Raw genomic sequence first — 20,097 nt, forward strand, 5'->3', positions numbered from 1 at the left:
ATGTACTACTAGGATCAGTGTTGTAACATCAAGACTTTTTGAGCTGATAATTTTTGAATGAGAGTTAAGATGCCTGTAATCTAGTTCCCTAAGGCAAAATTTGCAGAATCTTAAATGCTGGTTTTAAAAACTAAAAAAAAATGCAGAACCAAAGAATGTAACTGTCAATGATTTCGTGGGAGAAATTTTTCTGTGGTTTAATTGGCTCTGGAAATTTTTTTTTTTTAAACTTGTAGCAACAGCAATGATTAAAAATCCCTTAATAAAGTGCAAAACTGTACTAGTCATGCTAGGAGAAAATTGTGCAGTGTTTTAATTTAAAATGTCATTTAAACTACGTTTGAAAATTCTGGCTCTTTGTAATTACATAGGTTCTTTTATTAGAATTTCTTCAGTGAAAATCTGAGTAACTGTACTAGCTACAATTTTCATAGTGGAAAATTGTTATTTTCTGAGAGATTTAATGTGAGGAGAAATAATTTTCCATCTGGTTCTGTGTTCCATCCAAATTAAGACTAGAATAGAGTTTATGCATGGGAATATTTATGAAAGTTCTGCTAAATGTCAACTTTCCCCATTGCATGGCTTACTATACAAACCAACGCAATGGAGGAGGGAAAAAGGGGTTTAATGGTTTTTGTCCTTTTACCCTCTTTTTTTTAGAAGTGAAATAGATTAAACTTACATATGTTGGAACAGTATTGATTACCTTTTGGAGGCGCATGTGTTACCTGATGAGTATTTTTGCAGTACTTGGAGCCTTCGCTGCTCTGTAAGGGTTGTGTCAACAGAATAGACACCACCTTAACAGCATGTAGTATGGAAATGCCTAAACTAAAAAGATTGTACCCTTACATTTAACACTTCACGTAAAGTCTGTGTCTAATGTTTAGTTGCCACCCTTCTTATTGCGGTAATTAATTAAATAAAGTATTTTCATAGCATTTACCATGATGTGTGAAATACTTCACATCCCTGATAACTGTTACCATAAAATCTCAAAAAATCACTAGGTCTACATAAATGGATTAAATAAAAGTAGAACTAGCAAGTAAAAGGATCTGATACTAGCAAATAGAATTATTACTGGAGAAGGCTCCACTGTACTGTGCCAGACAATAAGGAAACAATAAATTGTAAATGTAGTGCTGGGAAAAGATACCTAGCTAAGCAACCGCAAATGCTTATCAAGCTAAAACCTAGGTTTTAAGATCTTCTGTGTAAGATGTTGTCTCACTAGCTCATTTCAGCCTTGACATTCACTGAGCAAACAGTTGACTAGTGGTCATGTTGTGATATTCAAAGGGCTATTAACAATGAAAACAACTGGCATTGGTCAGATCAATATGGATACAATTCTGCATTACAGTCATGTAATCCCACTTTATTAAGGGGTTTTTAAGCATCACTGTTGCTACACCTTTAAGAAAGGGCTGCAAAATGAAACAGTAAGGGTGACTTATCTATTCTCCAGTGTATTATGTTTGTGATAAAATTACTAATTACATGATTTCAGCTTTGATTCAGCTGGTTATATGCCGGAAATACTAAATGTCACTCATGACCTTATTGTATACATAACTATTTGTTTTAGTATGTCTAAATGTAAATTACTTGATGAATTTCTAGGGTTTTATGTGGAGGTGTGTACTTAGTTACTGCTATTACATACAGGTGTCCAAGGAGAATAAAGGTAGTACATCACAATAGCTCATCAGTGAGACTGGTATTGTTAAGCATCAGAAATAAATTATGGATAAAGCAGATTGTGTGCTTCTACATGCATGCTTTTGGTGAGAAAAGGATTATCAACCCACTTTCAGGGTTCTCTTGTAGATGCTTCCTTAAAAATAATAGGCACTAGCAAAAAAGATTACTGCTGGATCCAGCATTACCCACTTTAATTCACTTAGTGTATTCATCCTTTCATCTTACTAATAATCACTGGTAGAATGGACTGATTAAAAACATTGACATGTAGAAAAGCTGAAATATTAGGCCATATGTTATCAGCAAGATTATATTTACTTGAATGCTAATTTAAAGGATTTGTCTCAGTGTGAGCTTCAGGAGCTAGCTCTTCCTTTTCAAACCAGGTGTTCCTGATAGGTTTTTCTTTTCTGAAATTTTTATAGTTTGGAATGTTTTTTGTCTTGCTGATTCATGAAGCTCCTCTTTTAGCTCCATGTTTCCCTTTCTTCCATTTTGTTTCCACATGTCCTACCATTTCTCTTTGCATTAGTTTATCCTCTTATGACAAGGGGAAACTAGATTCTGTTCTTTCATATCCTAAAGGCAGGTCAATATAAAGGAGTATGAAATTCTCCTTTTTTATTGACCAAAGTATTTTACTTCTGTGATGTTTCTACTCCTTCTAGGCCTGATTTATAGAATCAAGATATATTTAATTAAAACTAGTATGGATTTTGCCAGTGATATAGCTGGCATCAGGACTTGACTCTGATTATCTGATTGATCTTTTTTTCCCCCCTTAGGTAACATGACGTATTCAGTGAGAAAACAATTCATAACTGAATATAAAGATATATTTTGCTTTATTTGTCATCACCTTTATCAGCCACTTATTTGTATGGGGCAGAATATTTTTCACATCCCGAATTAGCAAAATGTTATAGCACAGAAATTTACGTTTTATCGATAATTCTATTGATTTAAAAGAGAGTTATCATGTGCTTAGAGTTGTATCCACAGGTAACTCCTTCACTCATTCAAGGCTTATTGGACAAATTCTTCCAAAAGCTGCTGTCTTATTCATCTTAATCATTGCTATTTATATATATTTGATCTTTCCAAAGGGATTTCATTTTTCTGCTATTACTGTGTGTCTCCAGATAAATATTGCTAAACATACATGGAAAATATATATCCTCTGTAAGCTACAGTGTTGGGTACTCTGTAATGTTTTGAATAAAGTAAAATATAACTTTATGAGCATTAACTAAAACGTACATGTGGGTACACCATTGCAAAGTGGAAGTTTCCATTGTGTATATGGGAATTACTCCAACTTTTTTTTTTTTTTTTTTTTTAAGTCATTCTAGTAAAATTAAGCCTGGCAAAATTTCAGTTGCCTCTTGCAGTTTGGTAATGCTATGTGTGTCAAGGTGATAGAGCTTTTGCATAAAGATGGTATTGAAAGGGAAAGCAATCTTCTTTTTAGTAGAGATTTAAAAAAAAAAAAAAAATAAACCTAATGCATATACTCCCCCAAAATTTGCAAAAATCTTTAAGACTCTCTGTTCTGCCTGAAACTCAAACCTCCCAGTTGGCTTCTTGAGCATGGGCAAGGTGGTTTGGTCACGTCCTACCAAAAAGGACATAATGGCCACACAGGACTTGTTGTTTGTCATGCCAGAGCAAATCCCTCTTTTTGACACTCTGTGTTATGTTTGTGTCCTGGTTTTGGCTGGGACAGAGTTAATTTTTTTTCTTGTAGTAGCTGGTATAGTATTATGTTTTGAATTTAGTATGAGAAGAATGTTGATAACGCACTGATGTTTTTAGTTGTTGCTAAGTAGTGGTTATACTAAGTCAAGGAATTTTCAGTTTCTCATGCCCAGCCAGCAAGAAGGCTGGAGGGGCACAAGAAGTTGGGAGGGGACACAGCCAGGGCAGCTGACCCAAAGTGGCCAACGGGGTATTCCATACCATGTGATGTCATGCCCAGTATATAAACTGGGGGGAGTTGGCCTGGGGGGGGGGGGTGTCACTGCTCAGGAACCGACTGGGCATTGGTCAGTGAGTGGTGAGCGATTACATTGTACATCACTTGTATATTCCAGTTCTATTATTATTATCATCATCATCATTATTATTTTTTTTCTTTCTGTCCTATTAAACTGTCTATATCAACCCATGTGTTCTCCTTTTTTTCCCCAATTCTCTCCCCCATCCCACTGGGTGGGGGGAAGTGAGTGAGTGGCTGCATGGTGCCTAGTTGCTGGCTGGGGTTAAACCATGACAGTTTGTTTCCATAAGGTGGCTTGCACCCTAAAACAGCAGCTCTCCTGTTGTGGTGAAAGACAGCTACTGGGTCAGCCATGCTGGGCTTTTTAATAAAGTGCTGTTTGATAGACTGCCTTGGGGAAAGTAGAAATTATCTATAGTAATTGATTACATATTTCTGTTGCATTCCAAAGTTTCTGCATGCTTTCTCTCCTGAATTTTTTTTTTTGTGGTGATTAATTTATGGAACAAATTCTTCTGCCATATAATTTATTCTTTAAGCTACCATTCTGCTTTTTTACTAAGTAAATTAAGATCAAGGAATTTAAACTCAATAGGGTTAATCCATGTCAGTCCTTCTCAATCAAATAAGCATATGTTGGATGAGTAATTGGGTGCAACTGTAGTCTCTGTGCTACCTAAGAAGTTCTTCATTAAGATGTGACTCAGTTGTATTGCTTTGGGCTGGACTCCTCAATCAGAGGGAGATAGACCAGTAATAATGGGATAGCTTGTCCCTCATATTTGAATGAAAGTATGGAAGGTAAGCATAGTGTTGGCTTGCTAACGGATAGTAATAGCACAATAAATATTTCTGTGCCATGTTTAGAAATTTTAAAATGGGGATTTAAATATAGATTATTGTTTAATGCTCAAGAGCATTAATTTTGGAGAGTTGGAAATATGAGTTATTTTTCATGAATTGTAACTGTGTAAAATGGCAGTAAACGATTATTATTAGGGTTATTCAGTTTTTGTGAAGGTCAGTGGGAGGAGGATGAGCCCCTTGGTGCAGACTTGTAGCTAACTTAAAATCCAAAATGTTTGCGTATTTAGTTAAAATATTATGTGAAATAAAACGTGTATCTTGTAAGATCTGCTCTAGAGACTCCTTACAAAGGTAATCTGCATGACCAGCTTACAGGATGTTCTGTGTAGTAAGCCTTGTGCCCTATGCTTACTAGACTGTAGATAACTGTATAAGCATATCTCTCTCAGTTTATGGAACTTCCAGTCATTAATTTTAAAGCAAAAACTAATGTTTTTGAACTGTCATTTTGAGGTTTGTAAGGGTTGTTACTAGCCTAGCACTATTTTGTAAGATGAATGTTTTTATAATACTTGAAAAAGGAAACAAAATTTCTAGTTAATAAAATCGTGGATGTCTTTATGCATTGTTTTGCAGCACATGAATGAAATGTTAGATATGTATTGTTTTAGTAGAAATGCCTGGCTATATTTTATATTTAGACTTTTTTTTTTTAAACTCGTGACTTTTTTTTTTTGCATAGTTGCAATGTATGATTTTAAATGCTTAGGGATGTCTCCTCATGTTGCCAGCTGAAACTATGAAAAAAAAAATCAAAGCATTTGTCTAAACCCAAGATTTTTATAAAGTTTTTTTAATTTTTATTTCTGATGTTTGTAAGATGGTAAAGTTTTCACCTAAGCATCAGAAACAACTTTATATTCTTAAATAAAAAGTATCTCCTATCATATGAATCCTAAGGCTGAGGTTTTGAATAATTTAGTTGCAAAAAATTTGCTCAGAAATTTTTTTTCTTTTTCCTCTTCAAAATATTATTAAAATTGACAGTTGGCAACAACAACTGGAGATGTTTTCTTCTGGCCTAATTATTAAGAACTACAGTACCACCAAATGAACTTCATGTCTGCTCTAAATAGTCTTGTAGTTTAGAAGCTACAAACAATACCCTAGTTAGTTTTAGTTCCTCAGATTTATTAATGTGCTTCTTTCATCCTCAGCACTTCAGCAAACATAGCTCCTTAAGGCTATGAACTGGCAAATGGGTAGAATTTATGCATCTGTGGACTCTTACAGAGACTGGATGGTTTTAAAATGCTGCCATTTGCTTTTGCTGTGTATCGTAGAAGACCCTCTTTTTTTCCTCTAGGTTGACCAATGAAAAAAGAAAAACAAAAATAACCTATGAATTTTCCATGACAGAAAATCCTGGCTTGCTTGTAGTATAGTAGCTGATCAGTCTAATCTTCTAATAATCTTTTGAACCATGTAGAGTTGAATGAGGAATTAGCAGGTGACAGAAGGCCATACTGCCATCTGATAATTAATGAAAACTGAAAAATAGTCTGGCAACACACATCTATTTGGTATTATTTAGTAATTGCAGTTAGCTAAAATATGAAGAATAAGTGGATGTAAATTGAATTGCTGAGGGCAGGAGAATGAATGTGTGTTTCTATTGTTACTCTTAATGATCTTCACATGATTAACTTCTGGGGTGACCTTAAAACTAAGTTCATTAGTAAGAGTTAGCCTGTGGCACTCCGCTGGAGTTTTAGGATTTGTAGCAAGCTGAGGTTTCCTACTTCAGACTACCAGAGAGTAGGCACACGGAAGGATAAAGGCAGTAGTTTTCTGGAGTGTTGCAGTTGCGCTGTTTTAAGATCTGCGTCCCCTTCTGCCTCTTAGGCTGTTCACTGATAGCTTTGTTCATAGTTTTGCTTTTTAAGTTACGTGCTAACTAAATGTTATTTTCACGCTTGGAGAAGAGAAAAATGGTTCATAATGTTCCGGTTGGCTTAAGAAAAAGATACTTTTCTGAAGTTATGAGTGCCATAGAAGGATAAATTCCTTAGCAAAGCACACCGAGTACAGTATGTCCTACCTCTCAAGAGGCACCGAATCTGGAAGAAATAGAGGCTTGGGACAAAAACCGACAGCCTTGCAAAAGATACTGTAAAAATATCAGTGATACTGTAACAGATTAAACAGTTGAGGGTGAGTATACTTTGATTGTAGTAGATGGAATGCAAAATCCAGCGAACTGAAAAACTGTGAAGCTCATAACGTGAAATTGTAAATTGCTAATAGCAGCAGCGGAATTTTGGCTGTGAAATTGGTAATAACAATTGCTGTGCTAGAAGTTGGTAGATAGTGAAAAGCTGTGCTATTTGTTGTATTTTAATGTTTCTGATTACTTTTGTTTCCTTACTATAAATGCTGAGGTGGAGATAACATTGCAACTACTTGACTTTAATAGCACTATCACTTTTAGAAATGTACTATTTAAATTGTAATTTAGAGGCAGACCAGAAGATGGTGAGTCAGTGAATTCCACAACATCATCAGTTCTCACAATTTGACTGAGCTTTCCATGAAAATTGAAGATGTTCTCAGAAGTCACGGTTTTTGAAGTTGAGAAGTTATGTGAGGATCTGTTTAATTTTAAAACAAATTTCTAGTCCTTCCAGTTACAGAGAAAAGCTTGAAAAGTTAATCTGAGAATAATGCGAAGTATCTGAAAACAGAAGATGGATGTCATTCCATATAAGTAATTTTAAAACCCTTTGCCGTTTCATTTTTTTTTTACTTGGTTAGGGTCTGACTTGTGATTGTTTTTGAAAAGTTGGGTTTATGACTATTGCTTCTGGTTAGCATTTCTGTTTAGTAGTTAACTAGCAGTGCTGTAGTTTAATAAAGAAGTACAAGAATAATTAAAGCATAACCCCCAAGTTGTGAATCTTATTTGTAGAGTACTGGAACACCCAGAAAGCCCTTCTGTCAAATGAGGGTTCTGTCAACACATCGTGAGTTCTGAGCATGAGTTTTGCTGCATGCACAGACAAAATTTGTATTGATGCAAATGTTTCAATAAGAATTTCAGGATTTGTTTCCTAATTAAGATATATATAGGACAATATTTATATAGGAATTTCCTATAAAAATAATGCAATTTTTATTTGTCATTGTAGTTGCATGCTAACAAAAGCTGTATGTGCATAAACCTAGACAGAGAAAGAAAGAGATTAAGTATCATTTGCTGGCATGTCTTAACTCATTTCCTTTTGGTGTTGTAAACTTGATATGTAATGTCAGCCTAGGCACAAAAGAATGACTTGAGGATGGAGTGCCTGAGTGAACTTGCTTTTATTAGTGTAGCTTTTCCATTTATTTTTTAGTGTGGTTTGCTTTAATGAAATGTCACAGAGAAACCAAGTTTGGACTTAAAAAAAAAACCCAAACCCTCTATTCTTCAGATCAGTGACTGGTAATCAAATGGGTTTTATTACAAACTGGTTCCTAGTTTCTCATCAAGTTTCCTATCTGTTAACGATAGACTCTTTCCATCTAACATGCATTTGCATGGTAAAACTGCTGTGATGCTTTCACCTTAGTAGGCATTCATCTTGCCACAATTTCTGGGTTTGACACCCTGTGCTATGGTGGCTGTTCTTAGTTCATCCCCTATTTTTTCCTTGCTTTTGGTGGTATCATCCGAGGCACCGCATCCAATGCTAGTTGCAAAGCACAATGACTAGGAAGCATGGGATGTAAGTTTCAGTAAAATGAGCTGATTTTTGGAGAGTATCGGATGATCCATCCAGCGGGCAAATGATAACTGCCAGTGAGAAGAGATAAGAAAAGGTCCTATAAAATGAAACAGTGTATTAAGTTGATTGAACTTGTTGAAAGACAAATCTGGCTTCTGTTCAGGGCTCAGGCAAATGCTTCTGGGATGAGTGTAAACATTATGGTGTTTACACTTGTAAAGAAGTTTCTTCCACCAAGTCACCTTAATCTGTCCTGAGCCCCATCGTAACTGTTAATACCTTGCTAATTAATTTGATTGTAGGTTTGCAACCATGGATTACTTGATACAGACATTGCCATGTGTAAAATGGAAAAGCAAGATTGTTGCTTTCAGAACAGTGCCTTTAAATGTTTAATTTATATTCAGAAACTCAACTTAAGATTCTTGGATTAGAAGATGAGATGATGGGGTTGCTTCATTTCTGTTACCATTATTATTTTGAGTTATAGTGGGCAGGCTCGGTAGTTTTCTTGAGCTGTCTAAGGAAAACATGTTAATGCTTAATGTGAATAAAATTTTTCAGTGTAAATGCATGTGAATAGAAGCAAACCTAATTGTAACGATGTTATATATCTGAAGGGGGAGAATGGGTGTCTCAAGGGTAAGCCACACAGCTTTCAGAAATGGGCTGCAAGTTTCATGAGTTTTATACCAGGATTTGTGAATTTCCTTTGTGAGCACTAGTTTTAACTGTATTAGTAAAAGGTAAAAATTATTCTAGACTACGGACAGTATGGTGGAAGCTAAAGCAACACTAAAATGATTTACATTGGGAAGGTTAGTACCACACCCACAAAGATCACATGTATTACAATCCTAGTGGTTTCCACAAATGTACATTTTCTAATAGTCTAGAGAAGACATTTGTTCTAGGGTTTGCTCAACAAAGGGAAGGTCTTATGCATGATCTCGTGTTTCCCAAGGGAATTCCCTGATCCCACTTTTCCTGTCGCTGTTATTGCCTATTCTTTCCCGTCCTTGTGTGCCTTTAACAGCACACAGGTTTTCCTGCTGGATGCAAGAGTTTCTTATTGTAAAATCAAAATGTTAGCAAGTATGTGTATGACTTTCCGTGTGTGTAATTGTTGCAGATGGAGTGATGCACTTCACTCATAAGAGAGAGGTAGAAATATGTTTATTGATACAAAACAGTGATTTAACAAAGTTTGATAGTAAATGTGACAGTGGTTTAACAAGATGTGATGGCAAGGTACACTTGATTGTTTACTGCATAGAGGATGGGATCAGATAAAACTGTAAGGGAGACCCTCCCTTTGAGTCATGATGTTCAGAAAGGACCCCCCTGCATTCTAAACACCTTCTCAGAGGGGAGTTTAGGTGCAGCTGGATCCAGACTTAGTCCCAGACTTGGTCAATGGTTTATGTCTAAAGGATTATATATGTGCAATCAGTCCTTTATATCACTTAGCTAAGATTCCAAAGTTTTAGCGCTCTTATTCCCAATTCAGTTACTGAGTATCTGATGTGATAAAGATTCTCTCAACCTCAAGGAGTAATGTTGAGAGGTGTCCCTACTCGAGGGGAGATCATGGCATGCAGCCTGCTGCCATATAGGAGAGCTCAATGGGCTCTGGGCTGTCCACTATTTATGGAGTAAGATAATTGGCTTATAGTCATATTTACATACCGGCTACAGATGTTAGTTTTTTTCAAATTTGGCTTGAGTCAGACATTGACCAGCACTGTGGTTAGATGGGTGCATTGCTCAAATTAGCCCTTAGCTATTGTGTTGTTACTCGTCTCCCCCGAATCCACATGACCCGACCATCCAATACAACTGCCACTGGTGGTTATCACTTGAGCAGGGTTATGGGAAAGAAAGGTCATGGTGTGGGAGGAGAGGAAAGGAAGGGGAAGCACACTGTCAAGGTAATGAACTGTGGAAATGAGACCTTGAGGAACCTTTCTGTTTACACTAACACTTACATTTCTATGGCAGCACTAAACAAGAACTGTTTCTGTCTGTCTTGGAAGGAATATCATTGCAGTTGCATTGTACTTGAGTTATTTGTTTCTAAAGTTTTTCACTAGCTTATTTATGGCATCATTATTAGAGGTGCTGAAAATCCACCAATTCAGCTGACTCCGGTTGAAGTTGCTGGAATACAACTGAAAAACTTGGCCTTAATAACTCTGGTACCTTTGCTGTGATAGTATCCAATAAGGTGCATTGTGAGCCTCTGGAAGATGTTCTGTACCTGAATGCAAAAGTAACTAATCCCCTTTAGACCAACTGTAAGGCTTGATTAGGGTGTTTTAGAACTGAATTGCAATAGGTTGGTAGCACATCTTCCCAGCTTCTGAAGTCATCCAGGCATTTGAACTTGTGCACCCTTAGCTCTGTCTCCAAGCTGTTTGCCTGCAAGTAGTAGGCTTGAACTTCTTTAAAGGGCGTAATAGGACCATCCTTTTCTACTGTAGATTGTAACAACTCTTATTCTTGTTTATTTCATTTCCATGAGAACATAAGCTTCTTTTATTCCCAGAGCGTTCTGAAAACACTTTTTAGTGGGAACGGTCTCTTAATAGTGGATAGTTGGTATGTTTATGTTAAACATTAAGTCCTTATGCATTTCGTGTTCTTTTTTCTGATTAAATATTTATGTTGTTGGGGAATGAAACAAATACTTAAAATATTTCAAATTGATCATGAAAGATGTTGAGATAGCATAAAAGATAATTAAGATTTATGGTTTGAGTGTATTCCAATTCCTACTGTGCTTTCATTTTCCTTATGTGTCTGCGCTTCTCTTGACAGAGCTTGGATACCCTGTGTGTGCTGTTACTGAACTTTGTGCAAGGCAAAGGTTGTGCATAGTAAGACCGCGAGCAAGTGCTACTTTAGCAGATTCACTGTATCCAACCTTTACTTTGGGTCAGAGTTCTTTGAATTTAACCATGTTAGAGATTCTGTGGGGAAACTTTATTTCTGTGTCCCTTAATTTGTTGCTTATTATGGCACAAGTGTTTAGTATTTTATATTGTATACTTTGCTTCTGTACTCCCTAATTTACTGGAAAGCTAATATGTTATATTTAAATTACATAAAATATGCAAATAGTTCAGAATACTTAATCTTGAAGTTTTCATCAAGTAGAACGTAAAGCCCATCTCAAAACTGGGATGATTTTGCTTCAGATTAAGGGGTATATTTTTCTTGCAGTCAATCTGATTTTTGTATTCTGAAAACCAGAAGAGTTGTCTCTTATCAAGAGATCTATGAGAAAAATCTTGTTTCTGTATTTCCAATACTGATTTGCCTGGTATTCTCAAGTTCTAAATAAAAGCTACTTGTTGCATGGAAGCAGCTTTGTGCATATATTTTTTTCATCTGGAAATGGTTTGCTAACAGGTAGGGAGCCCAGAACACGCTGTATTGCAGAAATACACATATTTAACTTCCTTGCTGTTCTGTGTTACTTGCAAAAGTGATCTAACCACAACTAGTATGTTATGAATTACTGTATTTATAAACATCAGAAAATACAGTTCAAAAGCAGTAACTCATGCACACAGCTCTGCAGGGCTAGTAGTATTGACCTGTATCACCTCAGCATTCCGGTTTCACAGAGAACGTCACTATTTCAGATTTGCTCTACATGACATGCTCATTAATGCTATAGCTTATTGTATTAAAGCAAATGAGATGAGGAGTGGAGCAGTGGCCTGTAATCTGTTGTGGGACTTGGAAGACTGGAGTTCACTTCCCTGCTTTGCCCTTGGTCTTTGGAACTGGAGGGTAAAGTGCTGTGCCTTGTCTTGGCAGCTGCAAGGAGCAATTGCAGAGGCGAATTCTTGCATACCACCTTGTATTCTAGACTACAGCATAGTAGTAGTAGTAGCTTAGTGGAAATGAAATGGTAGAGTACAGCTTCAAACCTTGACACAGCAGATTCAAGCAGAAATTTATGAGTTTTATAAATCAGGCCACATCTGGGTTAATGTTGTATGAGCAGGCATCGCTTTGCCTGTGGATATGGAGTAGATGGATTTCATGTCCCTGTTCCAGAACAGGGGTAAAAAACTCCCAGCCCTGTGCTGGAGGCAGGTGAAACTTGTAGAACTTTTAGAAAAATAACTAATTAACCAAACCAGAACAGGTCATACATGGTCTGAGATAACCAGTTTGGGCAAATTCAGCCCAAAGTGTTGGTGTAGCTAAACTGTAAACAGGTTAGGTTTGCCAAATGTTTCAGAAAAGGTACTTCTATGAACTCTGCATGCAAGAGCATTTTTTCAGAATTACTTTCCTAGAAGTGGTCCTTCTGGCATAGGTAAGGTTTCCATTGATGTTTTTTATTCGGAGTGCTGAATGCAACAATACAAAGCACAGGCAGTCTGAGCTCCTCCTGAATGATGCATGTGGAGGAAACTATGTGAAACTGATACTGTTGATGAATTTGCATGGCTATTCTCTATACTTGGCAGCCAAAGGAAGCTGAAGGCATTTTGTTTGGATGAAAAGGTATCTTTCTAAAGTAAACTCGTATCTGCTTTATAATAGAATTGCTCTTCATCCTGACTTAAGCCTCATGAAATTATTCTGTACTTATGGCATAGTAAGTGAAATCAGATCAGGCCCATGACCAGTCTGACAGTTAGGTATCTCAGCTTATGTTTTACTGTTTATTCTTGGGTCACCCATGTTTATCTTGAAGGCATAGTGGAAAATGTTGATTTTTATTATTCACCAGAGTTACTGTACTCTATTGAATAAATTCCTATAGAGTGAATAATTAACTTCAGTGTAAATCTTCTAGTCCTCCTTACAGAAGATATATATTTCATGGGCACAGAACTTACCACTCTGGCTGGTTTGATAGTCCTCCTCTAACAAAGATTAGTGCATACGGTTTTGGAAGAAGTTAAAAAAATACCAATTTTTCCCTCTTCGATTGTACCTTGTTCACTGTGTAATGCTGTACGTAGAAGACTGAGGAAAATTCCATGGATTATCAGTTTATATGTTGAAGCGTAACATTTCTTCATTGTTATCCTCTAACTTACAGTAATTAAATACTTTTGATGGTCATAAATGTATCCAGCCATGTTTATGACATACTCTCTGACTCTTTCAGGTAGAGAAGCTTCAGACTGACAGTATGATACTAAAAGAACTTTCCACCTCATACTACTCTGTTAATGACTGTACCTGATACCATAATTATACCCTGCCTCTTCTTTCAAAAATCAGCAATGTGCTTCAGCAGTTGCAGTATCTCTTTTTTTTTTCTATACAGGTGTATGTATTTATTTAGCTAATTACTTTGATGTTTTGGAGCTCTCCTGTTTTAAAGGTTTACAAGTATCCTCTTTGCTGCATTAGGAGTGGATCTTTTTTTGTATCTTCTTTCTTTATAAGACCCAGTGCTCATCATTCTACAGGGGTATTAGATTCTTTCTATGGTTAGAGGACTGGCCACACCTGGAATACTGTGTTCAGTTTTGGTCCCTGCTATACAAAAAAGATGTGTACAGGCTGGAGAGGGTCCAGAGAAGGGCCACAAAGGTGGTCAAAGGACTGGGAAGCCTGCCATATGAGGAAAGGCTGAGAGAACTGGGTTTGTTCAGCCTTGAGAAAAGAAGGCTTAGGGGAGACGTTATCACCATGTTCCAGTATTTAAAGGGTGGCTACAAAGAAGTTGGAGACTCCCTTTTTACAAGGAGTCACATGGAAAAGACAAGGGGTAATGGATACAAGTTACTCCTGGGGTGATTCCGATTAGACACAAGAGGAAAATTTTTCACAGTAACCATCAGCCATTGGAATAATCTCCCCAGGGATGTGGTGGATTCCCCAACATTGGACACTTTTAAGATTCGGGGGGACAGGGTGCTGGGCCGTCTTGTCTAGACCATGCTTTTGCCAAGAAAGGCTGGACCAGATGATCCTTGAGGTCCCTTCCAACCTCGTAGTCTATGACTATATTCTGCAATCAAGGCTTCTTTCACTTTGTGTAACATGAAGTGTATTTCTCTCCTATTAATGTCTCCTGCAGTTTTTTCACTGATATGGAAAAGATAAGCTATCTTTCCATATCCTATACCAGTGTAAACTATAATAAAAAAATTATAAAGTCACTGAACCCTATTGATTATTCTTTTTGTCATAAGATTAAAAGACTTATCACAGTAAGATAAAAAGTTAATCTCCACTAAATTTAAAAAAAAAAGGTAATCTCCACTGCTGTTTTATTATAGACCACCAGTGAAACACTGAAAATAATTTGTCCTTTCACATTGTTAAAGGATTGATTTAGTTGGCCCCTAATCATCTTTATATTTGGGCATCAAGAATAATCTTGGCATAAGTAAAAAGATCTTTCAGTATAAGCTGGGGAAAAAAAAAAACCAACCTAAAAAACCCCAAAACCAAACAGAGCAAACAAAAACTTGGGTAGTTTTATCTTCTTGAAAAGTCATCAGAAACTCCTGTCTGTGTATATTCATATAAAGCTAACATTCTGTATATCAATGGCAGTTAGTTCCATTGCTCAAATTTTTATTATATGCAAGTCTTTCCACTAATGTTTAATTAGCATTTCCTCAGTTAAAATACAGCAGCATTTTTTCCTCTCCTTACTGATTAAAGGGAACATCTGATGCATATCTTTGTTTTAAAGTTCCTTTTGTATGTCTTTTACCTTATAATGCACTCTTTTCTCACTGAGACAGGATAGAACTCCTAGTTTAATCTGGCAAGAGCTTAAAAGAGACTAATGGTGCATGAAAGCTACCCTGTTTCCACCACATTGGCTTAAAGAATCCCAGATAAACTAATGCAGGAATGCTACAGGTTAAACTATGGGTTTTGTGAGGGTTGTTTTGTATTAAAAACTATAGCAGTTTGATTCAAAGCCCAATAAGAGAAACAGAGTTTTCATGTGTTGTAATTATAGATAGTCCATACTAATAACCAGCTGGTTATTGACATAAAAGCACAACCTGTATTTGCAAATTATGCTAGCCTGGCTGACATTAGAAACTACAGATTTAAGGATGGTACAGTGATGGAGTGGTATTTGCACCAGGGACAGAGGAGGTGTGTTCCTAATGCCAGACAGAACAGCAACAAAAGAAAATAAGCTTTTGAGTCAGCATTTGCAATGTCCATTGTCATTGAAGAAGCAGCTGCGCGTGGAAACAAGGCAAATAGAATTTGAAATGAAGAGCTGGAAAAGAAATTGCCAATTGCCTGCCAGGATGGAGAAAATGATTGGGCCTGATTGCCAATTAACTGCTCTGGTTTTTTCTGACAGCTTTCATAACAGGTCAAAAGAGCTGCAGGAACTGGCCCACTCACTTCATCCTTCATGGTTACTCAGCCACAGATAGTTCTCTGCACTCAAAGAAATGCCACAATGGTATCAACAGTAGCTTGTATCTGTATTAATGTTGGATGTGGAATGTTTCCAGGAGGCTCTAGTGAATTGTTCTTAGATACAAAAAGCCTTCTAGGCATAGGGGGCAGGCTAGGGATAGATGAATATTGTCAGTTCACGTTAAACATATTGGCAAAGACTGAAAAGAAGATCAAAGGCACTTCCTCAGCATAAAAACACTTTGTACCTACCCTGTCCTGGGGCAGCAGAAAGTGGTTTAATGTAAGCATCAACTACAGAAAACCTAAGTGTCATGTGAACACTACCAGAGTACAGAGAAATGTCTTGTCTGGAAATTAATATATATTTCAGCACGTAGTCATAGTTCCAATAGACATGTACCTTTGGAGGCTTAATGTTAAGTCTTGTCAGAATTGCCTGTGGACTGTTATCTTGGGTGGTGATGAATGTGCATGTGCAAGGTATTTATTAGCTTAGATAGACAGTCCCTGCTTCTATATTGAAATTGTCTGAAACGTCTGACTAGTTTAGGTGTTGTCTCTGCTTAGACTAGATCTCTTCTGAATGACGGAACCATGACTGTTGCACTTCTACCATTTAATTGACCAGCTAATTTACCCTGTAATTATATAATAGGGTATTTAAGACTGTCCTTTTAGAGCAGAGGTATTAGCTTTATTTATCTGCTTCATTCAAGAACAGATGTTTCTACTGTGTTACTGAAATACTCAACGTCTTTGGAAATCAAAGATTGCTATTTTCTGAAATAGAATACATTGGAAAATCTAAATTATGAATCATAAAAGGGGAGGAGTGAAACTAATTGCATTGCAACTTTGCAGAAATTGTTTTTCATAAAATCTGACTCATGGTAATGGTAAATAGATAAAAACATTAACAGTATGACAGAAGCGGTGTTCTCTTTTGCACCTGTGTGGCTAAATATTTCACTTAGGCTTTGACATGCTGTTTCTGTATTTCAGAGGACTGTCTTCTGTTTTTTTGTAGCTTAAGAATCCTTTAAATTTCCTTAGTAATTTGGATTTAAGTGTTTAATTTTTTTTTCCCCAGTTTTTCCACAGTTCATTACTTCTTTATTTTTAATTGCCACATCAGGTTTCCAATCAAGGTACTTGTACTTCCAGAACATCTGTGCGTAAGGTCATTTTTTCTGAATATATATTTTAAATGTTTTTTTTCTTTTGAGTATGAAGACTGGTACATGCTGCTAGTAAGCTTAGCAAAATGGATGAGTAGGATTTTAGTACTTAAATAAGATTGAGTGACATGAAGGAAAAAGACTTAACTTACCACCCACACTGAAGGCCATATCCTGTGTGACCCACGGGAACAGTCCCAGTGAAGACACAGAAAATACTAACTCGAGTAAAGTAGACAAGATCTCATTAAAATAACCCACTGTTGTTTAGGAACTCTTTTTATATAGCATCATGGAAGAAAACTAAATGACTATTATATTATCATGGAAGAAAGGAAAACTACTGCCTTAAAAGAAGCAGAAACACTTGCTGAGATAAGAATCAGTTACATAGTGCATGACTTGTTTTTTCTCTTACACAGCAGTGTAAGTGTAGATAAATAAATGCTTATGCTGCATATAGGACCCAAATAAATATTTTTACTTTTGTACTTTGAGACAGTGGTCACATACTCTTGTGACAAATTTTTTTTTTTTTATTTTCTTGAATGGTCTGGCAATACAATTGCTATCTTAGAAGGTTTCACCATATCTCATGTTATTTGTTTTCCTTAAAACCCTGAGCCCCAGTTGAAGTTTGTTACATGAGAATCTTAACTTCCAAGTCATTTTCTTTTTGAAGGAAATATTCAACTCTGATGGTTTCAGATAAGCACAAATGCCAAAACATAAACCCCAAAGACTAAAAAAAACCAAACAACCAAACAAAAAAACAAGAGAAAAATAGAAAGTGTAAAAAATGTTCTTTAAAACAAAGTCATGGTACTTTATAGTATTTTTAACAAATAGTTGCTTTGTTTATTTAAAAATAGTATTTTTTTTTTAAAGTTGGGAACCACTCATTGCTAGCTCATGAGCATTGCTCATGTCATTACACATACAGGCTTAGGTACATGTAGGATACTTTGTTCAGCATTTCTGCATTTCTTTTTTAGCTCTAGAGACCTTTCCAGCATTTCCTGCAGTGAGTGTTTTTTCAAGAATTCTTAGTGAGTGCTTCATAGTATAGAAAAGTTTATTCTCTCCCATACAGAGTTCTCTTACCAGCAGTAAAAACAGTAGCAAAAAGATTGTCCCATTGCCTCTTGTATTAGAAAATCAAAGGTAAAAACTTACTTTGCATTTATGAAAATGGTGTTAAGGGAATCAAACCCATCCTATTGAATACTGCTCAGCAATCTAAACGTGTGCATACTTACAGTTAGGAAACATCTCCAAAAAGCTGAGGTTTTCATTAAATAACTTATATAGAATATGAATATAAATGACAAAAAGTATACCATTCTGGGTTCAACAAAAGGCAAAATAATATGAGGAGGAATGCTATAATACATAGCTTTGGATTGGTAGGTTTGAGTAAAATTATCAGTCCCAATATCCTGGTCAAGTTCTAATTTCTGGCTACCTAAATCTCCATCCAGTGACATGCTTTCCAACATAGTATCCAAATATGTTGAATAACTATGTTTCTTAACAATTTAATATTTGCAAATAATTTTTTAATCCAGATGGGTTTTTTCTTTGTTTTGCGGGTTTTTGACAAGTTGTGTAATGTCTCCTTTTTCTCCTGAAAGATACTGTGTAAATATGAGGACGTTAGAATATTGATAGCCTTAGGCATTGGCTGCAGTGGGAATCTTCACTTTCTGTGTTAACTGGAGCCAGCTACGGAAGAAAGGCTGAGCCTGTGCTCTTCACTCTCTGAGCAAAGGGGGGCAACCTGTGAACGTCACGCAAGCCAACAGGTTTTGCTATACTTCTCATTTGGTTTCCTTTCATAGGTAGGCAGGGAGAGCCAATTCATGATAAATAAATGTTCTACCCAGTTGCAGAATATGTTGGGTTTTGACATTGCTAATACGGAAGTGTGATACCTTCCTCAGTGAAATAATCTCCAGCAATGATGTCACCGCTTATGATTCTGAAATCGGGAGACACTTCAGTGGTTAATGTAGTGAGGCAACGTTACACCTGTCTGTGGCTGACTACAGCTAATTTATTATGTATTAAAACTGTTTTCGTAGTAGAGTAGGTATAACTTACATCAGCGGTATTCTATGCACTCCTTGGGCACTCCTTAGGAAACCTCCAGGAAATCTGTCTGACTTCCTGGCACAATCCCTCAGCAAACTGTGGTTGATGTAGTGCTCTGCTGCCTCTTCTCTCATGTGCTGGCGACCTGTGCAGTTGCTTCATTTGTATTTTTTCTCGTTGTCAGATTGTCAAGGATTGAAAGAAAACTGACACAGCTAGAATGGGGAAGAAATTGTTTTGTAACAGAAATTCAGTTTTATAATGTTTAATCTCTTATTCTGAACCAAATTCTGATTCCGTTATTACAGTCTTACAGCAGACCTTAGAGGGATCCTGTTGTTGCATGCATTGTGCAACCATCTAGTTATGGGGCAGTCCCTGCACTGGGAAGGTTTGTAACCTGATTAGTCAGGACATACAAAGGTACAGCCTTGCCCAAGGGGATCCAGCAGGTCCATGGTAAAACCAGTTGTTGAATTCAGGTTTCCCCTTCCAGTGTCTCATCCAGTGGGTAACAGTACAGTTCTGTTATGCGCAATTTTGGGGGGAGAAGCAGCTGCATATAGCAGATCTGAGGATAATTATTATGAGCAAATAAGAACCTGGCCATTACAGGAATATTTTTCTTGCTCTAAAGCAAAAACACTAAACCAGAAGCAACTAAGCCAGAAGGGAAAACATACACAAGTATAGGACAACTTTGATGAAAATACTTACGTAAGGTGGATTTTTGCCACTTTTGGCTTATAAAGTAAAAGCAAAGACAAAACTTTTACTTTATGGTAGGCACAGCACCACTTGTAGCACATTTTGCTCTACAGCCAAGTGTTGCTCGGAGCTTAGCACATGCAGATGGGTGCTGCCGTAGGCTTACTTTGTGTGTGCCAGTGGCATGATCACAGTGGAAAATGGCAAATGCAAATATAAGTTTGTGTACGGAGACAACTGTGTGTGACTTCTTTACAAACTTGCACTTATTAACAGGAATCTGAATCATCCTGTTGTAGTAAAGGGAAATGGACAAGGATATGTCCTGGGGGTTTATCAACGCTTGGGAAGGTGCCTTCAGTTTTGTTTTACTTTTTTATGTAGCTGGGTAGAGAAAGTAGATTCATACTGAGCACAAAGATTGGAGTCTCAATAAAAGCCTTTATTT

The 20,097-nt window shown here is 36.7% G+C and overlaps 1 protein-coding gene across 8 annotated transcripts in view; it reads left to right on the forward strand.

The window, feature by feature from the left end:
* The window catches only part of PLS1 (plastin 1), a 50,605-nt gene that overhangs the window by 3,691 nt on the left and 26,817 nt on the right, over positions 1 to 20,097 (forward strand). For 2 of the 8 annotated variants that reach the window (XM_052802938.1, XM_052802937.1), the window contains exon 1: positions 6,302 to 6,730. The exons of 5 other annotated variants lie outside the window; for them this stretch is intronic. The gene's annotated coding sequence lies outside the window, so the exon portion shown is untranslated. Of the gene's footprint in view, positions 1 to 4,490; positions 4,511 to 6,301; positions 6,731 to 20,097 lie in introns of those variants that run through there. One more of the 8 variants, XM_052802942.1, reaches the window with a different exon arrangement.

This window comes from Harpia harpyja, chromosome 12 (assembly GCF_026419915.1).
Source record: "Harpia harpyja isolate bHarHar1 chromosome 12, bHarHar1 primary haplotype, whole genome shotgun sequence".
In the NCBI taxonomy this organism is placed as follows: domain Eukaryota; kingdom Metazoa; phylum Chordata; class Aves; order Accipitriformes; family Accipitridae; genus Harpia; species Harpia harpyja.